Here is a 15,375-nt window from a genome sequence, read left to right on the forward strand (position 1 = left end):
ATTTGATTCCAGCAGCAAAGTAAATGAGGCACCTCCTTCCTTTCCCCCCGGAGAGGTGATGTTAGGGGAGGTCTATGGGGAGATCACTCCACCTGCCGATGCCTAGGGGTAACCAGCAAGTCCACCTACGCTCAGCCATAATGAAGTGCCCCAGCAACCCGGTATGTCAGCCAAGGTCAAGTGGAAAACCTCAACGCCCACCCGCAACCAGTCCTAATGAGGAGATGCCCCTGCAGAGTCTCCTACCATATAATTTATTAAAATCGTCTATCAAAACCTTAGCACAGGGCCAGGCGGTGGTGGTGCACGCCTTTAATCCCAGCACTCGGGAGGCGGAGGCAGAGGCAGGCGGATCGCTGAGTTCGAGGCCAGCCTGGTCTACAAAGTGAGTCCAGGACAGCCAAGGCTACACAGAGAGACCCTGTCTCGAAAAACTAAAAAAAAAAAACAAAAACAACAACAACAACAACAACAAAAAACCCTTAGCACGGTTGTGAATACCTGTACTCAGGAAATTGAGGTGGGAGGATTTGGGGTGCTGGAGATCTGGGTCCCCTGGAAGAGCAGCCGGTGCTCTTAATCTCTGAGCCATCTCTCCAGCCCTTTCAGTTATTTTCTAATCCACCTAGTTTGCCCTCATTCATTAAAACACTCGTAGGGAACTAATATCCTTTGACTCAGTCACTCCCTGCCCCCAGCCCCCACCCCCCCCACCCCACCCCCTTTTATTTTTTTGACAGCTTTGAACGCACTATAGCTGAGGACTAACTCTGAATGTCTGGTCTTCCTGACTCAACTGCTGGATTCCCTGGTTTTCTGCAGAGCTAGGAATCAAACCCAGAGCTTTGTCATGCCAGGCAGCCACTCTGCCAGTGGAGCTACAAGCCTAGTCTCTATTTTTATCCCCACCTCACCCCCTTTTTAAAGACAGGGTCTTCATACATAGCTCTGACTGTCATGGAACTCACAGAGATTCAGTTGCCTCTGCCTCCCAGATGCTGATGTTAAAGGTGTGTACCTCAAAAGCTGGCTACTTTCTTTCATTTTGTTTTTATTTTTGTTTTCGTTTTTGGTTTTTTGAGACAGGGTTTCTCTGTGTAACAGCCTTGGCTGTCCTGGACTCTCTTTGTAGACCAGGCTGGCCTCGAACTCACAGAGATCAGCCTGCCTCTGCCTGACGAGTGCTGGGATTACAGGTGTGTGCCACCTTGTCTGGCTAATTTCTATCCTTTTAATGTTCAAGATAAGTCTCACTAGAGGGCTAGAGAGATGGCTCAGAGGTTAAGAGCTCTGACTGCTCTTCCAGAGGTCCTAAGTTCAATTCCCAGCAACTTCATGGTGGCTCACAGCCATCTATAATGAGATCTGCTTCCCTGTTCTGGCGTACAGTTGTACATGTAGACACAACACTGTATATATACATAATAAATAAATAAATATTTTTTAAAAAGAGAAGTCTCACTATATAGCCAGGGCTGACCTCAAAACTCAAGATCCTCCTGCCTTGGCCTCCTGGGGGCTGGGATGACAGGGTACATTACAGGGAATCTTGCTAACGTCACGGGGAGAAAGCAACTCCTGGAGACAGTGTTGGAGCTGTCACCTTAGCTGTCTCTCCAGGAAAAAAGTCCCAGATTTTATCTGCAGCTGAATAACTGGCTTCTACAAAAAGAGAGAGACACTCCCTCAACCAGGCAGCATTTTTCTGCGAGGAAGGAGGAGTTGGAAACCAAGCAAACAAAACTCACTTTCTAGGGGCCACACTACATCAATGTGATGCCTGGGGCGTCATAAGCCTCTGAGACCATTGGCTGGGAGCTTAATAATCAGGGCTCTTTAAACATCCTCCACAGGGCAAGTTCAAAGGAGGCAGAGAGGAGGCTCAGGGACACACTCTCTGAGGGAGCAGATGAGGCAGGGTGAAAGGGTGCGTTGGCTTCTGAAAAGTCTTTCCATTCGTCTAAATGTCTGTTTCCATGCCTCCCCTGCCTTTCTTCATCCCTCTCCTTTGGTGTTGTTTGTTGGTTGGTATTTTGTTGTTGTTGTTGTTGCTGTTTGGTTGGTGGTTTGGTTTTGTTGTTCAAGACAGGTTTCTCTGTGTAGCCATGGCTGTCCTGGAGCTTGCTATATAGACCAAGCTGGCCTGGAACTTACAGAGATCCTCCTGCCTCTGCTAGGATTAAAGGTGTGTGGTACCACACTCAGCTTCCCTTTTGCTTATTAAATAAGAAAAACTTCTACCACTGAGCCACACCCCAGGCCTTCACTGGGGGATTCTAGGCAGGGGCTCTACCACTGAGCCACACCCCAGCCCCTCACTGGGGGATTCTAGGCAGGTGTCTACCACTGAGCTACACCCCAGCCCCTCACTGGGGGATTCTAGGCAGGGGCTCTACCACTGAGCCACACCCCAGCCCCTCACTGGGAGATTCTAGGCAGGGGCTCTACCACTGAGCCACACCCCAGCCCCTCCTGGGGGATTCTAGGCAGGGGCTCTACCACTGAGCCACACCCCAGCCCCTCACTGGGGGATTCTAGGCAGGGGCTCTACCACTGAGCCACACCCCAGCCCCTCACTGGGGGATTCTAGGCAGGTGTTCTACCACTGAGCCACAGCCCCAACCATTTTTTGGTATCTTAGCATGTTTCTGTGTGCTCTGTGTGTATGATGTATGCACATATGTGTGCAGATGTGCACCCATGCGTGCTCACAGAGGCCAGGGAGGATGTTGGATGTCCTGCTTTAGCATATCCTGCCTTATTGGCCTGAGACCAGGGTCTTTCACTAACCCTGAAACTAGGATGGTAGCCAACAGATGTTCCTGTCTCCTCCCCCATAGCTCTGGGCTTACAGATACACACACACACACACACACACACACACACACACACACACACACACACACTTATGCCTGGCAAAATTTTCTCTCTGTCTCTGTCTGTCTGTTTCCCCCACCCCCACCTCCCCACCCCACCCCTCTCTTTCTCTCTCTCTCTCTCTCTCTCTCTCTCTCTCTCTCTCTCTCTCTCTCTCACTCACTTTTCAAAATAGGATTTCTCTATGTAGATCACCCTGGCCTTAAAACTCACAAAGATCCTCCTGCCTCTGCCTCTTGAGTGCTAGGACTAAAGGGGTGCACCACCACCTCCTGACTCACTCCTGGCTTCTTAGTTTGGGAACTGAGGATTCAAAGCCAAGGCCTCATGCTTATGTGGTGAGACACACTCACACACTTAGTCACTGCAACCTCTCTTCTTGTTTTTTGTTCTTTCCCTGCACTGTAGCCTAGACTGGCCCTGAACTCGCCATCTGTCTGCCTCTTAGATGCTGTGATCACAAGTGCCCATCACCGCTCCTGGCTCAGTTTTCTTTTCTCTCCTAGATTTTGTATACAGAATGAGTGACTCGAGGCTCAATTCTGCCCACCCCTGCAAGTCCACCAACACCACCGATGTCGCCTTCGCCTTGCCTCCCTTACTTTTGAGGACCTTCTGGAGACTAAGTACCCTTCACGCTTTGTCTGGAGCGCTCCCAGAATCCTCTCCATATCCACCAAACAAGGCAGATATTATCCCTTTTAGAGCCTGGGAAGTGAGGCTCCCAGACAGTAACTTACCAAAGACCACACAAGATGGCAGGAGAGGAGCCAACAAACATATTGCTTCCACTGGCCGTGTTCCTCTGGAATCTAAGAGACAGGAAATATTTCAGTCTCAGAGAATGTCTTTTGCCTACTTTTTCTTTCCCCCTTATTCTTCCCTCTCCAACTCCCAGAGTACTGGCCCTGGAGTCCAGGGCTGTGAACATGCTAGACAAATGTTCTAGAGCTGAGCCATGCTCCTAGGCCTTCACTGAAAGGCTTTACCACTGAGCCACACCCCAGCCCATCACTGGGGGATTCTAGACAGGGGCTCTACCACTGAGCCACACCCCAGCCCCTCACTGGGGGATTCTAGGCAGGTGCTCTACCACTGAGCCACACCCCAGCCCCTCACTGGGGGATTCTAGGCAAGGGCTCTACCACTGAGCCACACCCCAGCCCCTCACTGGGGGATTCTAGGCAAGGGCTCTACCACTGAGCCACACCCCAGCCCCTCACTGGGGGATTCTAGGCAGGGGCTCTACCACTGAGCCACATCCCCAACCTTTTTTTCCTTTTCCCTTATTCTGAGAGAGGGTCTCCCTAAACTGCCTGAAGAGGTCCTGAACTCACTCTGTAGCCCAGAACTTGGAACTTGTGATCCTCCTGCCTCAGCTTCTAGGAAGTTGGGATTCCAGGTCTATGCCACCAGGCCAAGCTTTTTTTTTTTTTTAACCTATCTTCTAGCTGTCCTAGGACTAGTTCTGGAGACCAGGCTGGCCTAGAACTCAGAGATCTCCCTGCTTCTTCCTCTCTAGTGCTGGGATTAAAGGTGTGTGCCACCACGCCTACCTAGTGTATGTCCATGTTATGTGGCTATTTCCTCCAAACCTAATTGCCTCTCTCCTAGAAGGTGGGGTGAGAGTGAGGAAGCAAATGACACTTATAAAGCACAGGAAGTAAAACAACACCTAAGACTCAGGAAGCTCCTAAAAAACACAAACATATACACAAAAAAAACCATACACACACAAACATATATGAATAGACACATAAACACAAACATGTACACACAAGTATACAAAATAAATAAAATAAAACAAATCTCTCTTAAAAATTAAGGAGTAAGCCAGATGCGGTGGCATAGTCCTTTAATCCCAGAACTCAGGGAGGCAGAGGCAGGCAGATTGCTGTGAGTTTGAGGCTAGCTTGGTCTACAAGGCAATTCCAGGACAGCCAAGGCTACACAGAGAAACCCTGTCTTGAAAAACAGAAAGAAAGAAAGAAAGAAAGAAAGAAAGAAAGAAAGAAAGAAAGAAAGACAGGCAGGCAGAAGGGCTACCAAGAAAAGACTTGATATCCTATGAGCATATACAGGGGGAGGAGGTCCCCCTCAGTCACAGTCATAGGGGAGGGGAGTAAGGGGAAAATGGGAGGGAGGGAGGAATGGGAGGATACAAGGGATGGGATAACCGTTAAGATGTAACAAGAATAAATTAATAAAATATAAAAAAAAGAAAGAAAGGATCAGATGTGGTGCTGCATGCCTTTAATGCCAGCATTCAGGAGGCAGAGGCAGACAGCCTGTTCTACACAGTGTAGCTATTCCCAGCCCTCCTATCGCTGCACCCTTTACTCCAGTCCCTCATGTTGGGGTGACCCCAAACCATAAAATTACGTGTGTTGCTACTTCGTAACCATAACTTTAGTACTGTTACAAATCGCAATGTAAATATCTAATATGCAGGATACCTGACATGTGACCCCGGTGAAAGGGTCGTTTGACCCCACAAAGAGGCCGCCACCCACAAAATCCCAGGACAGCCAGGAAGTACATAGAGAGACCCTATCTCAAAAAAACCAAAACAAAGTAAATAAACAAACAAACAAACGAATGAATGAACGAACGAACAAATAAATAAATAAATAAATAAATAAATAATAGTAAGCGGTTGTTTCCTAGGAACTATACCCAAGGTTGACATCCTCCCCACACATCTGTGTGTACACACACACACACACACACACACACACACACACACACACACATACATATACACACACTCGCGCGCTAGCGCAGGTGCCCAAGTTCACTCATAAAATAGCTCAGGAGAGAAGAGGTGCTTCTGTTATGAGAGCTGCCTGCCAGCTGTACAGAGCTCTCTGCAGTCTTAGTGTTTTGCTTTTCAAGGGGCCTCTCAGTGCTACCGACTAAACTCCTTACCCATAGTCCTATAAGTCACCTGAATAAACTCACTGGCGAAGATAGATGTGGGGACTTCACGGCCATCTCCCCCAGGAAAAGTCATGACGACAAAATCCCCAGACCCTGTGAAGAGCCAAGCGAGGATACAATTTCCTTCCTACTCGGCCCCTCCCACTTCTGTGTCTCCTTGCTTGCCGGGGCCTGTCAGCATGCAAACTCAGGTGAGACAGACTGACCAGAGACTTGAAATTACGGCTCTCTGGGAGGTGACTCAGGACGGTGGATTCTCGTTACACCTGTCCCACAGAATCTGGTATTTCTTCTGCGAGCTTCTGGAAAACTAATAACAGAAGTGTAAACCACATCCTAGGGCACCCTTCCCAGGACATATGACAAGGCAGCTTACTAATTAATGGGTGGCCACGGAGGGCTGTGACCCTCTGAGACATGTTACCCATCAGGTTTGCCAAGGAGGGTTGCTTGTCACACAACGTCCAGGAGGTCACAGCAGGATCAGCCTGGCTACAAGTGAGGAAGGAGAAATACCAGCCTTTTGTTTTGTTTTGTTCTTTTGATCCTCTGTGTGTGTGTGTGTGTGTGTATGTGTCCACATGTATGTGCATGCAATATTCATGCTTTGAGTATTTCTCTATGAGGTACTTTTTTCTTTCTTTTTTTACTTTTTTATTTTATTTTATTTATTTATTTTGATTTTTCGAGACAGAGTTTCTCTATGTAAGCTTGGCTGTCTTGGACTTGCTTTGTAGACCAGGCTGGCCTTGAACTCACAGAGATCAGCCTGCCTCTGCCTCTTGAGTGCTGAGATTAAAGGCGTGCGCACCCACACCCACCACTAGGCTGGCCAGCAAGCCCCAGGAGTCTACCCGTCTTCATCTCCCCAGCACTGTGCCAACGTACCTTGAGATTTCTTTTCTTTCTTTCTTTCTTTCTCCTATTTTATTTTACTTTGTTTCCCCCCTTTTTCAAGACAGGGTTTCTTTTGTAGTGTTGGCTTTTCTGAAACTAGCTCTGTAGTCTTGGCTGGCCTCAAATTCATAGAGAGCTGCCCGCCTCTGCCTCTGGAGTGTTTGGATTAAAGGTCTACACCACCACCAGCTGGCCTCCAAGCTTTCTTTTACATGGCAAGCACTTTAGCATCTTAGCTAGCCCTGTTTTTTGGTTTTGGTTTTGCTTGGTTTTTTTGTTTGTTTGGTTGGTTGGTTGTTTTTTTTTTTTTTTTTTTTTTTTTAGGCAATAACTTGACATATAGGCCCCACTTGCCTTGAATTCCATAGGTAGTTCAAGCTACATTTCATATTTGTGATCCTCATGTCTTAGCCTCCTGGATGCTAGAATTACACGAGTGTGCCACCACGGCTTTTCCATAGCTGGGAGCCAGCCTCTTGGCTAATACAGAAACTGAGAACAAAGAGCAGTCAGTCAGCATAGCAAGAGGCATCCAAGCAAATCCCTGCTGCACAATGCACTCAAAGCGGCAGCATTCCTGAGCTGTAAAAGGAGGGAACTGGCCAGACATCGGTCCGTGAATGTATAGTTGCATGAACAAATGGCAATCTATCCATGTAGTGGAATGTAACTGTAGGAAGGAAGGTGTGGGACTCGAGCCACGGCTCAGTGGGTAAAAACACTTCCTAAAGAATGAAAAGGAGCCGGGTGTGGTGGCGCACGCCTTTAACCCCAGCACTCAGGAGGCAGAGGCAGGCTGATTGCTGTGAGGTCGAGGCCAGCCTGGTCTACAAAGGGAGTCTAGGACAGCCAAGGCTACACAGATAAACCCTGTCATGAAAAACCAAAAAAAAAAAAAAAAAAAAAAAAGAATCAAAAGGACCAGAATTCAGGTCCCCCATCACCCATATAAATGCCAGGCAGAAAAAAATAAAATAAAATAAATGCCAGGCAGGTGTGGCAGCCCACCTGGGTTTCCAGCGTTCAGGATGGAAAGGCAGGGGATCCCTGGAGAGAGCTGGCTAGCTGGATTAAGCCTAACCAAAGAGCTCTGGGTTCAAGTGAGAGACCCTGCCTGGATACCTAGGAGACACTGGATATCAACTTGTAACCTCCACACTCATGGGTACACGCACACATATGAACATGCCTACACATACCCAGCCAAACTAAAAAGAAAGGCAGGCTTGATACATGACGCTGGATGGATAAGCTCCAAAAACACGCTAAGTGACAGTGCCAGCAGACACAAAGACCACAGATTGTACGATTCCATTTATAGGAAATGGCTGGGATACGGGGAAAAAAAAAATCCATAGAGACAGGGAGTGAATCAAGTGGCTGCCAGGAACTGGGGCTGCAGAGGGAGGAGATGACTTCAGGGTGGGTCTGAGGCTTTCTTTGTTGAAAATATTTGGGAACTGGACGCAGTATAAACTTGACGATGTTTAGCCAGGTAGTAGCGCAACACCTGTAATTCCTAACATTTAGGAGACTGAGGTAGGAAGATCTCGAGGCCAGCCCAAAATACATCGTGAATTCGAGGCAAAGCCTGGGTAGCACAGCAAGCTCCTGTGTCAGAAAGGAAAAGGAAAAAAAAAGAGTAGCAGCGGGGGGCCGTGTCTCAGTGATGGAGCGCTTACTAGTTTGCTTGATGCCTTAGGCTCAGCAACAGCCCAACAAAAATAAAAATAAAAACCTGACATCATGGTGGTCCACTCTCCTGCCACCCCAGGCAGCCCTCCGGAAGTATGATAGGAAACTCAACGGTTATGCTTAACTACATATCCAGTTAGAGGCTAGCCTGGGCTACTCGTTCTCAAGGAGGACGCGGGGCGTTGTGGAGATGGCTCAGTGGATAAAGACTTGGTTGCTATACAAGTGTGAGGACCCGAGTTCAAATCCCACAAAAAGCCGGCTGTAGTAGCGTACGCCTATAAGGAGTCATAGACGTGGAAATCCTCAGAAGCTCGTGGGCGAGCTAGTCTGAGATATAAAGAGGTGAACAACAAAGAGACACGCCCCCCTCTCCTCAAACAAGGTTAAAGGCAAGAACCAGCAGCCAAGCCAAGGTTGTCCTTTGACCTCATCATGTATGCTATGGCACGCACGCGCCAGCACGCACATATGCACGCACAAAGTAAAAGGAGGGTTGTGGGTATAACTAAGTGGTAGAGCGTGGACATGCACAAAACCTTGGTCCCTAGTACAGAAACAAACCAAACAACATAATTCAGTCAGGCCTTTTCCTTAGGGGGCTTGTGAGAGATCCACAGGGGGAAATATGTGGTCCAGGGTCTGATAGACCTCAAGTTGAAGTGCACAAGAGGCGAGGTGATTCGGCTGTGGTTTCTGATCTAAGTGTTCGGTGCAGACAACTCATTCCTGCTAATGGAAGAGGCCTTATCCGCTTCCTGGGTTTTTGTGAATGGGGTAAAGGACCCCTGAGGAAAAGAAACAAACAAACAAAAAAATCCTCCCAAGCAACACAGCTGACGGCACCCGGTCCATTAGTTTCCTGGGCGTGACTTCGGATTAATTATTTATGATGGGGCTATAAGACAAGCAAGAGCGATACAGAGCGATCTTGTGAGCGCCTGGATTCTCAGAAGGAGCCACAGCCTAGACGGACTCCATGATTAGAATGGGGGGGGGGGGGGGAATCAAAAACCGAGCATGGCGGCACACACCTTTAATCCCAGCACTCAGGAGGCAGAGGCAGGAGGATCGCTGTGAGTTCGAGGCCAGTCTAGTCTACAGAGTGAGTCCAACATAGCTATGGCTACACAGAGAAACTCTGTCTTGAAAAAACAAAACAAAAATAAGAAATAAAAAGAAGAAGAAGAACTGAGAGCAGGAACCAGGCGGCAGGAACTGATGCAGGGGCCAGGGAGGAGTGCTGCTTACTGCTTTGCTCATCATAGCTTGCTCAGTCTGCTTTCTTACAGAACCCAGTGGTAGTCCCACCCACACTGGGCTGGCCCTACCACATCAATCACTCACCAAACATTATTTTTGTTGTTCTTGTTGGTTTTGTGTGTGTGTGTGTGTGTGTGTGTGTGTGTGTGTGTGTGTGTGTGTAGACAGGGTTTCTCTCTGTGTAACCTTGACTGTGCTGGACTCACTCTGTGTACCAGGCTGGTCTCAAACTCACAGTGATCCACCTGCCTCTGCCTCCTGAGTACTGGGATTAAAGGCGTGCGCCACCACCTCCTGGCTGCACTTGTCATTCTTCCAGAGGACCAGGGTCCAGCTCCCAGAATTCTCTTTAGGCAGCTCAACAACAAGGGAATCTGATATCCTCTTCTGGCTTCCATGGGCACCTGCACCCACAAGACACACATATACACAAACATATACACGCATATGCACATAAAATAAAATAGAAAACATATTTTCAAAGAAAAAAACCAATTGCTCATAACCGAAATATAGGCAAAAGAGGAAAGCAAGGAAACATTGTTTCTCTGAAGCCTTCACTCTCTCTGGCTCCTATCTAAATCATCTTCAACCAGAAAACTGAGGGGAGCTGGCCAACAAGCCACCTACCTGGTGTGAAGCACTCTCAGATGCTGACTCTGAGACCACAATAGCGTATGCCTCTCTCTCACCAAGAATTCCAGACCTAAGAAAGGGAGAGGCACATGAAGCAAACTGAACTTCCACTTTTCAGAAGATCACACTTGTGACACCTTATGCTAATTTATTGTAGTACTAGGGGTTTAACCCGAAGTCTTGGGCATTCTAAACATTTGCTGTCACTGGGCCACACTCCAGCCCCTCACTAGGGGATTCTAGACAAGTGGTCTACCACTGAGCCACACCCCAGCCCCTCACTGGGGGATTCTAGGCAGGTGCTCTACCACTGAGCTACACCCCAGCCCCTCACTGGGGGATTCTAGGCAGGTGCTCTACCACTGAGCAACACCCCAGCCCCTCACTGGGGGATTCTAGGCAGGTGCTCTACCACTGAGCCACACCCCAGCCCCTCACTGGGGTATTCTAGGCAGGTGCTCTACCACTGAGCCACACTCCATCCCCTCACTGGGGGATTCTAGGCAGGTGCTCTACCACTGAGCCACACTCCAGCCCCTCACTGGGGGATTCTAGGCAGGTGCTCTACCACTGAGCCACACCCCAGCCCCTCACTGGGGGATTCTAGGCAGGTGCTCTACCACTGAGCCACACCCCAGCCCCTCACTGGGGTATTCTAGGCAGGTGCTCTACCACTGAGCCACACTCCAGCCCCTCACTGGGGGATTCTAGGCAGGTGCTCTACCACTGAGCCACACCCCAGCCCCTCACTGGGGGATTCTAGGCAGCTGCTCTACCACTGAGCTACACTCCAGCCCCTCACTGGGGGATTCTAGGCAGGTGCTCTACCACTGAGCCACACCCCAGCCCCTCACTGGGGGATTCTAGGCAGATGCTCTACCACTGAGCCACACCCCAGCCCCTCACTGGGGGATTCTAGGCAGGTGCTCTACCACTGAGCCACACCCTAGCCCCTCACTGGGGGATTCTAGGCAGGTGCTCTACCACACCACTGATACATGCCCACACAAGTTTATCATGGAAGAAAGAGAAGTAATAGAGAGAAAAAGATGGGTCTGTGACATGGTGCAGCATGAACCTTAGCCCTGGGTTAAATCCCCAGCAGCTTATCAAAATTTGGTGTGATAGTGCTCACTTGTAATCTTACCACTCAGGAGGCTCAGGTAGGAGGATCATGAGGCACATGTCAGTGGGGGCTACAGGACTACGTGAGATCCTGTCTAGGGAAAAATAATAATAATGGAGCTCTTCAGGCTCTGACTTTGGTTTCCAATGAGATTGCTAAATGCACCAAGAAGGTTAGGATCGTTGGGAAATACGGGACCTGCTATATGGTGCCTCCCTCCGGAAAATGGTGAAGAAAATTGAAATCAGCCAGCACGCCAAGTACACTTGCTCCTTCTGTGGCAAGACCAAGATGAAGAGAGGAGCCCTTGGCACCTGGCACTGTGGTTCCTGCATAAAAACAGTAGCTGGTGGGGCCTGGCCCTACGACCCCACTTCTGCCGTCATGGTGAAGTCTGCCATCAGAAAACTCGAGGAACTGAAAGACCAGTAGAAGCGCTACCATTTGAGACTAGCCTAGCCTGCAACCAATGGGTTAATATACGGTAAAAAAAAAAAAAAAAAAAAAAAAAACAGAGAGAGAGAAAGCTAAAGGAGGGAGGGATGGAAGGAGGGGGGGGCAAGCCAGGCATAATGGTACACACCTATAATCCCAGCACTTGGAAGATGAAGGCAGGAGGACCCCAGGTTCACGGGTATCCTGGGCTACACAAAGAGTTTGAAGACAGCCTGTCAAGAGAGGGCAGTGGGGAGGGAGAGAACAACAGGAAGGAAGGGAGGGAGGGAGGGAGGGGAGGAGGGAGGGAAATGCAATGCAATTTGAATATGATATATTTATTTACTTAGCATCCCATCCCTAGCCACTGTTGACAACTAAAACCGGACTTACAGTTATCCACTTAAGTCCCAAATATCCATCCTCAAGAGCAATGAGTGCTGGCTTACAGAGCCCAGTGAGAAGTCCCACGGAGAGGACATGATCTGCAACTCAGCCCCCGGAGGAGGTTCCGTTTCCACCCCCCGCCGGGCAACACTGCCTCTTCATTGATTCTGAGACATACTGCAATCCTCACATCTCAGCAAGAGCTACTCATTTAGGTGTGAAATTTAATAAGTGACACGTTTAATTATAGATGTTGACTTTGCCTGTCCTGGAGGATGGAAAACAAAATGACTCTTATGAAACCTAAGGCAAGGAGATTGGAGGAGCTGTGCCTGTTGGACCAGGAAATGGAGCTACCCACTGCTGCATACTGAAAAAATGGAGAGGGCTGAGGATGTAGCTCAGTGGTAGAGCACCTGCCTAGCATCCCCCAGTGAGGGGCTGGGGTGTGGCTCAGTGGTAGAGCCCCTGCCTAGAATCCCCCAGTGAGGGGCTGGGGTGTGGCTCAGTGGTAGAGGCCCTGCCTAGAATCCCCTAGTGAGGGGCTGGGCTGTGGCTCAGTGGTAGAGGCCCTGCCTAGAATCCCCTAGTGAGGGGCTGGGCTGTGGCTCAGTGGTAGAGCACCTGCCTAGAATCCCCCAGTGAGGTGCTTGGGTGTGGCTCGGTGGTAGAGCATTTGCCTAGAATCCCCCAGTGAGGGGCTGGGGTGTGGCTCAGTGGTAGAGCCCCTGCCTAGAATCCCCCAGTGAGGGGCTGGGATGTGGCTCAGTGGTAGAGCATCTGCCTGGACTCCCCCAGGGAGGAGATCTCAACCAACAAAAGCCTCCCCTGGAGAAAGAGAGAAGCAAGCAAGTCTTCTGTGAGTACAAAGCTAGCCTGAACTACATAGTGAAGCTACCAGGCACATGCCTTTAGTTGTAGCATTCAGGAGGCAGAGGTATATGGATCTCTGGGAGTTCAAGGCCAGCTTGGTCTACAGAGCTCGTTCCAGGTCAACTAGAGCTATACGAAGAAACCTTGTCTCAAAAAACAAAACCTTGTCTCATTTCTCTCTCTCATGACTCTGAATATTCAAGTTAGGAGAGTTCAAAGCCATCTCAAAGTCACAAAGCTGCTCTTAAATTTCTATTTCATAATGTGGGTCACAGATGATATCTGAACCTTTAGAAGTTATAATGGTGAGGGGCTGTGGGAAGATTGATGGGTAAGTATTTGTTAATAAACTAGGATCTCCAGCAACCCTGCAAAAACCAGGCACGGTGGCGCACACTTGTAGTGCCATCATTGGGGACATGGATACAGGGAGGGACAGTCCAGGTGAACCAGGAAGCTCCAGGTTCAGTTAGAAACCATGTCTTAAGAAATAAGGTGATTTCCTTTAATGATGGACAGTGTTATGGAACTGCCACATAAGCCCCGCCCCCAAACAAGAAATAAGATGGAGTGCCATGAGGGTGGTCAGTGGGAAAGTACCTGTGGTCAAGCCCAGCAAACTGAGTTCAACCCCTGGGAAGCTTAGGCCAGGCTGATGACCTGAGTTAGAGTCTCAAAACCCACGCACTAGGGGGCTGGAGAGATGGCTCAGAGGTTAAGATCCTGTCTGCTCTTCCAAAGGTCCTGAGTTCAATTCCCAGGAACCACATGGTGGCTCACAATCATCTACAGCGAAATCTGGTGCCCTCTTCTGGAGCGCAGGCACACATGTGGGCAGAATACTGCATAAATAAAAACATAAAATAAAAAATCTTAAAAACAAAACACACACAGTAAGAAAGAGCTGACTCCTAAAAGTTGTCCCCTGACCTCCATATTCACACTGTGCCTACACAAATACACATATACACCACACAAACACACATACATACACACACAGATACACACACCACACACACAGACACACACACATACACACACCACACACACAGACACATACAGATACACACCACACATACACACACCACCACCACCACCACCACCACCACCACCCCACACACATACACATAAAATAAAAATAAATTGATACTTACAAGTAAAATAAATAAAATCCCAATATCAGGGTAGAAGAGTAGTTATTGTATAAACCTGACGACCTGAGTTCAAGTCACCAAGACCCATGACACCTGTCACTGCAGTTGGAAGGGAGTGAAATTAGGATCAAGGCAGGACAGCCAAGGCTACACAGAGAAACCCTGTCTCAAAAAACCAAAAAAAAAAAAAAAAAAAAAAAAAAAAGAAATTAGGATCAAGGAAATAAATAACAAACCCACTGTCTTCCTCTGACATCTGTACATGCATGGCTATGGACGCTTGCACGAATATATCTTCACACACCACGTATACTTGTACACACCAAAAACATTTCAATTTTTTTTCACAAAAATAAAAGGGCTAGTACCATGGTTCAGGTGGCAAAGGAGCAAGGAGCTTGCTGCCAAACCTTACAGCCTGCACCCAGCTGGTGGCTCACAACCATCTATACCTCTAATTCTAAGGCATCTAATACCCTCTTCTTGCCTCTGTGGGTACCAGGCACACATATGGTGCATAGACACACATGCAGGTAGAGCGCCCATAAGTTTTAAAAGGATAAAATAAAAACCCAGCACAAGCCAGGCGTGGTAGCCCATGCCTGTAATCCCAGCACTTGGGAAGGCAGAGGCAGGCGGATCTCTCTGAGTTCGAGACCAGCCTGGTCTACAAAGCAAGTCCAGGACACCCAAGGCTACACAGAGAAACCCTATCTTGGGGGGGAGGGGAATTCAAGCAACCAAACAAAATCAGCACTGTTTTTAAAAAACACTGAAAAAAAAATTGCCTGTTTTCAATGTCTTGATTTTCCATGTTTGGACTAAGCCTGGCCCTACCCTCTTCCATCCCCATGAACTTAGAAGACACAGCCACACCACAGCTAAAATCCTGCTTTTGTTCGTGATTTAGTTTATGAATGCTATAAATATAATTGACTTGTAAAGGAGAGAGCACATTCTTTCAGGCTCTGCATGTCTCCTCAGATGGGCTTAATTAAGACAAAATACTCTGTTAAATAAAATGCCTCATCAGAATGCATGACAGTTTTAGAACTTGAACATGACCATGGAAGCTTCAAGACACTAAAATAA

The 15,375-nt window shown here is 48.4% G+C and overlaps 1 long non-coding RNA gene and 1 pseudogene across 2 annotated transcripts; one reads left to right on the forward strand and one right to left on the reverse strand.

Moving 5' to 3' along the window:
• Nucleotides 1-1,486: 1,486 nt before the first annotated feature.
• On the reverse strand, nucleotides 1,487-12,103 carry LOC311587033. Its single transcript, XR_014775738.1, has 4 exons — nucleotides 12,018-12,103; nucleotides 10,303-10,378; nucleotides 3,618-3,689; nucleotides 1,487-1,662 (listed from the first exon to the last, which is right to left on the reverse strand). It is a non-coding gene; the product is annotated as an uncharacterized lncRNA (long non-coding RNA).
• Nucleotides 11,326-11,866, forward strand: LOC311586324 (large ribosomal subunit protein eL43-like; annotated as a pseudogene). The gene is made up of 2 exons: nucleotides 11,326-11,340; nucleotides 11,586-11,866. The product of its transcript is annotated as a large ribosomal subunit protein eL43-like (transcript).
• Nucleotides 12,104-15,375: the final 3,272 nt, after the last annotated feature.

This window comes from Acomys minous (assembly GCF_964271855.1).
Source record: "Acomys minous genome assembly, chromosome: 16".
Taxonomy (NCBI): Eukaryota; Metazoa; Chordata; class Mammalia; order Rodentia; family Muridae; genus Acomys; species Acomys minous.